Source organism: Hypanus sabinus, unplaced genomic scaffold (genome assembly GCF_030144855.1).
Source record: "Hypanus sabinus isolate sHypSab1 unplaced genomic scaffold, sHypSab1.hap1 scaffold_1035, whole genome shotgun sequence".
NCBI lineage: Eukaryota > Metazoa > Chordata > Chondrichthyes > Myliobatiformes > Dasyatidae > Hypanus > Hypanus sabinus.
The window spans coordinates 1-7500 of NW_026779088.1; the positions used below are offsets into that span (position 1 = coordinate 1).

Below are 7500 nucleotides of genomic sequence, written 5' to 3' on the forward strand. Positions count from 1 at the left end.
TCCACAGAATGCACCCGCCCACGATGCAGGAGGCGGCGATGAGGAGGACTGGGACGATGATGATCTCGGACTCGAAGGCCCGCACCTCTGCTCGTGGATCGCAGGTTCCAGAGGTCAGCGTGAGGTCCGTGCACGGTCTCAGCCGCTCGCTACCCCACCACCCCCCCAATCCCACCCCACCTCCCAGGGGTCTGACCCCGGTGAGGGCGGGCCGTTGTCGGGCCGGCCGGAGCATCGCCTGGGGGGCGGAGGTCATCGCCAGGGAGATGGAGGTCGTTGCCGGGGCGACCGGGAGGGCCACCGCGGAGACGTCCCCGTCGTCGCCTGGGGGAGAGGGGGCTTGGCTGGGCTTCGGTGGGGGATTTATCCCGAAGAGGGAAGCCCTGGCCGGAACGAGGCGGGCCATTGTCTGGGATCGGGAGGTGTGCCAGCAGCTGAGGCAAGGGAGGGGTGTTCGTTCAGTCCGTGGGAACGGCAGGGGTCGTTGGGTGCAGTCGGGGAGACGGGAGCGGTGTGGGGTGGGGGTGGGGGTTTAGTGAGAGAGAGTGTGCCGATGGAGGTGGAGAGAGAGAGAGGTGAGGTTGAGGGGTGGAGGACGGGGAGGGGAGACAGGAGGGAGAAATGGAAGGAGGAGGTGGAGAAAGGGAGGGAGAAGGTGGAGAAGGGTAGGGAAGAGGGGAAAGTGGGAGGTAGATGGAGGAGGGGAGAGAGAGAGGTGAGGTTGAGGGGTGGAGGATGGGGAGGGGAGGGAGAAAGGGAGGGAGGAGGTGGAGAAGGGTAGGGAAGAGGGGAAAGTGGGAGTCAGATGGAGGAGGAGAGAGAGAGAGGTGATGTTGAGGGGTGGAGGATGGGGAGGGGAGAAAGAAGAGAGAAAGGGAGGGAGGAGGTGGAGAAGGCTGGGCAAGAGGGGAAAGTGGGAGGCAGATGGAGGAGGAGAGAGAGAGGTGAGGTTGAGGGGTGGAGGATGGGGAGGGGTGACAGGAGGGAGAAAGGGAGGGAGGAGGTGGAGGGTAGGGAACGGGAAAGTGGGAGAAATGGAGGAAGGGAGAGAGAGAGAGGTGAGGTTCAGGGGTGGAGGACGGGGAGGGGAGAAAGGGAGGGAGGAGGTGGAGAAGGGTAGGGAAGAGGGGAAAGTGGGAGGCAGATGGAGGAGGAGGGGAGAGAGGGAGGCAGGGTATGAGTGAGGCAGAGGGAGACGGAGGTTAGCAGAGGGGAGAGAATGCGGTGGCAGCGAGAGGGAGACGGAGGGCCAGAGAGGGGAGCAGTCACGATTCGGACTCACCACAGAGCTCATCGCCCGGCGGGCATTCCTCGACCGTCTCCATCCGGGGGCAGAGATCTGGGGACAGAACAACACATTTAACGTGGTTCCCGACTCCCTCTGTAACAGGGCTGATGGTGGAGAGATTCCCTGTGTAATGGGGGTGACAGGGAGAGATTAATCCCGGTAACAGGGGTGATGGGGAGACTCCCTCTGTAACGGGGAAATAGGGGTGAAACTCCCTCTGTAACAGGGGAAATAGTGGTGAAACTCCCTCTGTAACAGAGGAAATAGGGATGAAACACCCTCTGTAACGGGAAATAGGGGTGAAACACCCTCTGTAACAGGGGAAATAGGGATGAAACCCTCTGTAACAGGGGAAATAGGGATGAAACTCCCTCTGTAACGGGAAATAGTGGTGAAACACCCTCTGTAACAGGGGAAATAGGGATGAAACTCCCTCTGTAACGGGAAATAGGGGTGAAACTCCCTCTGTAACAGGGGAAATAGGGATGAAACACCCTCTGTAACGGGAAATAGGGGTGAAACACCCTCTGTAACAGGGGAAATAGGGATGAAACTCCCTCTGTAACAGGGGAAATAGGGGTGAAACTCCCTCTGTAACAGGGGAAATAGGGGTGAAACTCCCTCTGTAACAGGGGAAATAGGGATGAAACTCCCTCTGTAACAGGGGAAATAGGGATGAAACTCCCTCTGTAACAGGGAAAATAGGGATGAAACACCCTCTGTAACAGGGGAAATAGGAGTGAAACACCCTCTGTAACAGGGGAAATAGGGATGAAACCCTCTGTAACAGGGGAAATAGGGGTGAAAGCCTCTGTAACAGGGGAAATAGGGATGAAACTCCCTCTGTAACGGGAAATAGTGGTGAAACACCCTCTGTAACAGGGGAAATAGGGATGAAACTCCCTCTATAACGGGAAATAGGGGTGAAACTCCCTCTGTAACAGGGGAAATAGGGATGAAACACCCTCTGTAACAGGGGAAATAGGGGTGAAACACCCTCTGTAACAGGGGAAATAGGGATGAAACTCCCTCTGTAACAGGGGAAATAGGGGTGAAACTCCCTCTGTAACAGGGGAAATAGGGATGAAACTGCCTCTGTAACAGGGGAAATAGGGGTGAAATCCTCTGTAAGTGGAAATAGGGGTGAAACTCCCTCTGTAACGGGGAAATAGGGATGAAACACCCTCTGTAACAGGGGAAATAGGGGTGAAACTCCCTCTGTAACAGGGGAAATAGGGATGAAACCCTCTGTAACAGGGGAAATAGGGGTGAAACTCCCTCTGTAACAGGGGAAATAGGGGTGAAACTCCCTCTGTAACGGGAAATAGGGATGAAACTCCCTCTGTAACAGGGGAAATAGGGGTGAAACTCCCTCTGTAACAGGGGAAATAGGGATGAAACACCCTCTGTAACAGGGGAAATAGGGTGAAACTCCCTCTGTAACAGGGGAAATAGGGATGAAACACCCTCTGTAACAGGGGAAATAGTGGTGAAACACCCTCTGTAACAGGGGAAATAGGGATGAAACTCCCTGTGTAACGGGAAATAGGGGTGAAACTCCCTCTGTAACAAGGGAAATAGGGATGAAACACCCTCTGTAACAGGGGAAATAGGGGTGAAACACCCTCTGTAACAGGGGAAATAGGGATGAAACTCCCTCTGTAACAGGGGAAATAGGGGTGAAACTCCCTCTGTAACAGGGGAAATAGGGATGAAACTCCCTCTGTAACAGGGGAAATAGGGATGAAACTGCCTCTGTAACAGGGGAAATAGGGATGAAACTCCCTCTGTAACAGGGGAAATAGGGGTGAAACACCCTCTGTAACAGGGGAAATAGGGGTGAAACTCCCTCTGTAATGGGGAAATAGGGGTGAAACTCCCTCTGTAACAGGGGAAATAGGGGTGAAACACCCTCTGTAACAGGGGAAATAGGGGTGAAACTCCCTCTGTAACAGGGGAAATAGGGCTGAAACTCCCTCTGTAACAGGGGAAATAGGGCTGAAACTCCCTCTGTATCAGGGGAAATAGGGCTGAAACTCCCTCTGTAACAGGGGAAATAGGGCTGAAACCCTCTGTAACAGGGGAAATAGGGCTGAAACTCCCTCTGTAACAGGGGAAATAGGGGTGAAACTCCCTCTGTAACAGGGGAAATCGGGGTGAAACTTCCTCTGTAACGGGAAATAGGGATGAAACACCCTCTGTAACGGGAAATAGGGATGGAACTCCCTCTGTAACAGGGGAAATAGGGGTGAAACACCCTCTGTAACAGGGGAAATAGGGGTGAAACACCCTCTGTAACAGGGGAAATAGGGATGAAACTCCCTCTGTAACAGGGGAAATAGGGGTGAAACACCCTCTGTAACAGGGGAAATAGGAGTGAAACACCCTCTGTAACAGGGGAAATAGGGGTGAAACACCCTCTGTAACAGGGGAAATAGGGATGAAACTCCCTCTGTAACAGGGGAAATAGTGGTGAAACTCCCTCTGTAACAGGGGAAATAGTGGTGAAACTCCCTCTGTAACGGGGAAATAGGGATGAAACACCCTCTGTAACAGGGGAAATAGGGGTGAAACACCCTCTGTAACAGGGAAAATAGGGGTGAAACTCCCTCTGTAACAGGGGAAATAGGGATGAAACTCCCTCTGTAATGGGAAATAGGGGTGAAACTCCCTCTGTAACAGGGGAAATAGGGATGAAACTCCCTCTGTAACAGGGGAAATAGGGGTGAAACCCTCTGTAACAGGGGAAATAGGGATGAAACACCCTCTGTAACAGGGGAAATAGGGATGAAACTCCCTCTGTAACAGGGGAAATAGGGGTGAAACTCCCTCTGTAACAGGGGAAATAGGGATGAAACTCCCTCTGTAACAGGGGAAATAGGGATGAAACTCCCTCTGTAACAGGGGAAATAGTGGTGAAACACCCTCTGTAACAGGGGAAATAGGGATGAAACACCCTCTGTAACAGGGGAAATAGTGGTGAAACACCCTCTGTAAGGGGAAATAGGGATGAAACACCCTCTGTAACAGGGGAAATAGGGGTGAAACTCCCTCTGTAACAGGGGAAATAGGGGTGAAACACCCTCTGTAACAGGGGAAATAGGGATGAAACTCCCTCTGTAACAGGGGAAATAGGGATGAAACTGCCTCTGTAACAGGGGAAATAGGGGTGAAATCCTCTGTAAGTGGAAATAGGGATGAAACTCCCTCTGTAACAGGGGAAATAGGGATGAAACCCTCTGTAACAGGGGAAATAGGGGTGAAACTCCCTCTGTAACAGGGGAAATAGGGGTGAAACTGCCTCTGTAACAGTGGAAATAGGGATGAAACTGCCTCTGTAACAGGGGAAATAGGGGTGAAACTCCCTCTGTAACAGCGGAAATAGGGATGAAACACCCTCTGTAACAGGGGAAATAGGGGTGAAACTCCCTCTGTAATGGGGAAATAGGGGTGAAACTCCCTCTGTAACGGGGACAGACACTCACTGATGAGGGCGAGACCAATGTGATAAATACAAACATTCAAAACTCTCAGGTTTAATTCAGAAACAGAATCTGTTAGCGTTCAGTGACCCGAAACACTGAGGAGTACAGAATGCAGTCCTTCCAGATCAACTGGTTCACCCTCGCTAACCCATGGCATGGGAGTGTGTGAATGGACGGTGTGGAGGGAGATTTACTCTGTGTCTGATCCCGGGAGTGTGTGATGGGACGTTGAGGAGGGACATTCAATCTGTATCTGACCCCAGGAGTATGTGATGAGACGGTGTGGAGGGAGATTTACTCTGTGTCTGACCCCGGGAGTGTGTGATGGGACGGTGTGGAGGGAGATTCACTCTGTGTCTGACCCCGGGAGTGTGTGATGGGACGGTGAGGAGGGAGATTCACTCTGTGTCTGATCCCGGGAGTGTGTGATGGGACGGTATGGAGGGAGATTCACTCTGTGTCTGACCCCAGGAGTGTGTGATGGGACAGTGTGGAGGGAGATTCACTCTGTGTCTGACCCCAGGTGTGTGTGATGGGACGGTGTGGAGGGAGATTTACTCTGTGTCTGACCCCGGGAGTGTGTGATGGGACGGTGTGGAGGGAGATTCACTCTGTGTCTGACCCTGGGAGTGTGTGATGGGACGGTGAGGAGGGACATTCACTCTGTATCTGACCCCAGGAGTATGTGATGGGACGGTGTGGAGGGAGTTTCACTCTGTGTCTGACCCCGGGAGTGTGTGATGGGACGGTGTGGAGGGAGATTCACTCTGTGTCTGACCCCGGGAGAGTGTGATGGGACGGTGTGGAGGGAGATTCACTCTGTATCTGACCCCGGGAGTATGTGATGGGACGGTGTGGAGGGAGATTCACTCTGTGTCTGACCCCGGGAGTGTGTGACAGGACGGTGTGGAGGGAGATTCACTCTGTATCTGACCCCAGGAGAATGTGATGGGACGGTGTGGAGGGAGTTTCACTCTGTGTCTGACCCTGGGACTGTGTGATGGGACGGTGTGGAGGGAGATTCACTCTGTGTCTGACCCCGGGACTGTGTGATGGGACGGTGAGGAGGGAGATTCACTCTGTGTCTGACCCCGGGAGTGTGTGATGGGACGGTGTGAAGGGAGATTCACTCTGTGTCTGACCCCGGGAGTGTGTGATGGGACGGTGTGGAGGGAGATTCACTCTGTGTCTGACCCCGGGAGTGTGAGATGGGACGGCGTGGAGGGAGATTCACTCTGTGTCTGACCCCGGTAGTGTGTGATGGGACGGTGTGGAGGGAGATTCACTCAGTGTCTGACCCCGGGAGTGTGTGATGGGACGGTGTGGAGGGAGATTCACTCTGTGTCTGACCCCGGGAGTGTGTGATGGGACGGTGTGGAGGGAGATTCACTCTGTGTCTGACCCCGGAGTGTGTGATGGGACGGTGTGGAGGGAGATTCACTCTGTGTCTGACCCCGGGAGTGTGTGATGGGACGGTGTGGAGGGAGATTTACTCTGTGTCTGACCCCGGGAGTGTGTGATGGGACGGTGTGGAGGGAGATTCACTCTGTGTCTGACCCCGGGAGAGTGTGATGGGATGGTGAGGAGGGAGATTCACTCTGTGTCTGACCCCAGGAGTGTGTGATGGGACGGTGTGGAGGGAGATTTACTCTGTGTCTGACCCCGGGAGTGTGTGATGGGACGGTGTGGAGGGAGATTCACTCTGTGTCTGACCCCAGGAGTGTGTGATGGGACGGTGTGGAGGGAGATTTACTCTGTGTCTGACCCCGGGAGTGTGTGATGGGACGGTGTGGAGGGAGATTCACTCTGTGTCTGACCCCAGGAGTGTGTGATGGGACGGTGTGGAGGGAGATTCACACTGTGTTTGACCGCGGGAGTGTGTGATGGGACGGTGTGGAGGGAGATTCACTCTGTGTCAGACCCCGAGAGTGTGTGATGGGACGGTGTGGATGGAGATTCACTCTGTGTCAGACCCCGAGAGTGTGTGATGGGACGGTGTGGAGAGAGATTCACACTGTACGTGAACTGTGCCCTGAATGTCTGTGCCTCCCGAATCACACCCATCCCATCCCTCCTGTCTCAGTGTCCCGGTCTCTCACTCTGAAACCCCTGTCCTCCTCCCTCCTATCGCCCCCCCACCCCCACCCAACTCCCTTGTCTCCGGCAATATCTGCGTCACCGGCACTTCGTACCTGCTTCTGCGGGGATCGACCGTGTTTCTGGCTGTAAACAGATCATCGGTGTCACCAGCTCGGGCTCTTCCTGTTTGGGTTCCGCCTCTCTCACTCAGCCCCTCCCTCCCTCCCTCCCTCTCCCCCTCCCTGTTTCCGTCGATCGCTCTCTCTCTCTCTCCTTCTCTCCCTCTCTCTCTCTCTCTCCCCCCTCCCTCCCTGCATCTATCACTCTCTCTCTCTCACTCTCTCTCACTCGCTCTCTCCTTCTCTCCCTCTCACTCTCTCTCTCGCTCTCTCCTTCTCTCCCTCTCCCTCTCTCTCTCTCTCACTCTCTCTATCTCTCTCTCCCTCGCTCTCTCTCCCTCTCTCTCGCTCCCTCCCCCCCTCTCTCTCTCTCTCCGTCTATCGCTCTCTCTCTGTCTCTCCTTCTCTCCCTCTCTCTCCCCCCTCCCTCCCTCCCTCTCTGCATCTATCACTCTCTCTCTCTCTCACTCTCTCTCTCTCCTTCTCTCCCTCTCCCTCTCTCTCTCACTCTCTCTCTCGCTCTCTCCTT

The 7500-nt window shown here is 54.3% G+C and overlaps 1 long non-coding RNA gene across 1 annotated transcript; it reads right to left on the reverse strand.

Moving 5' to 3' along the window:
* Positions 1-7148, reverse strand: LOC132386153 (uncharacterized). Its single transcript, XR_009509417.1, has 3 exons — positions 6966-7148; positions 1283-1339; positions 1-87 (listed from the first exon to the last, which is right to left on the reverse strand). It is a non-coding gene; the product is annotated as an uncharacterized LOC132386153 (long non-coding RNA).
* Positions 7149-7500: the final 352 nt, after the last annotated feature.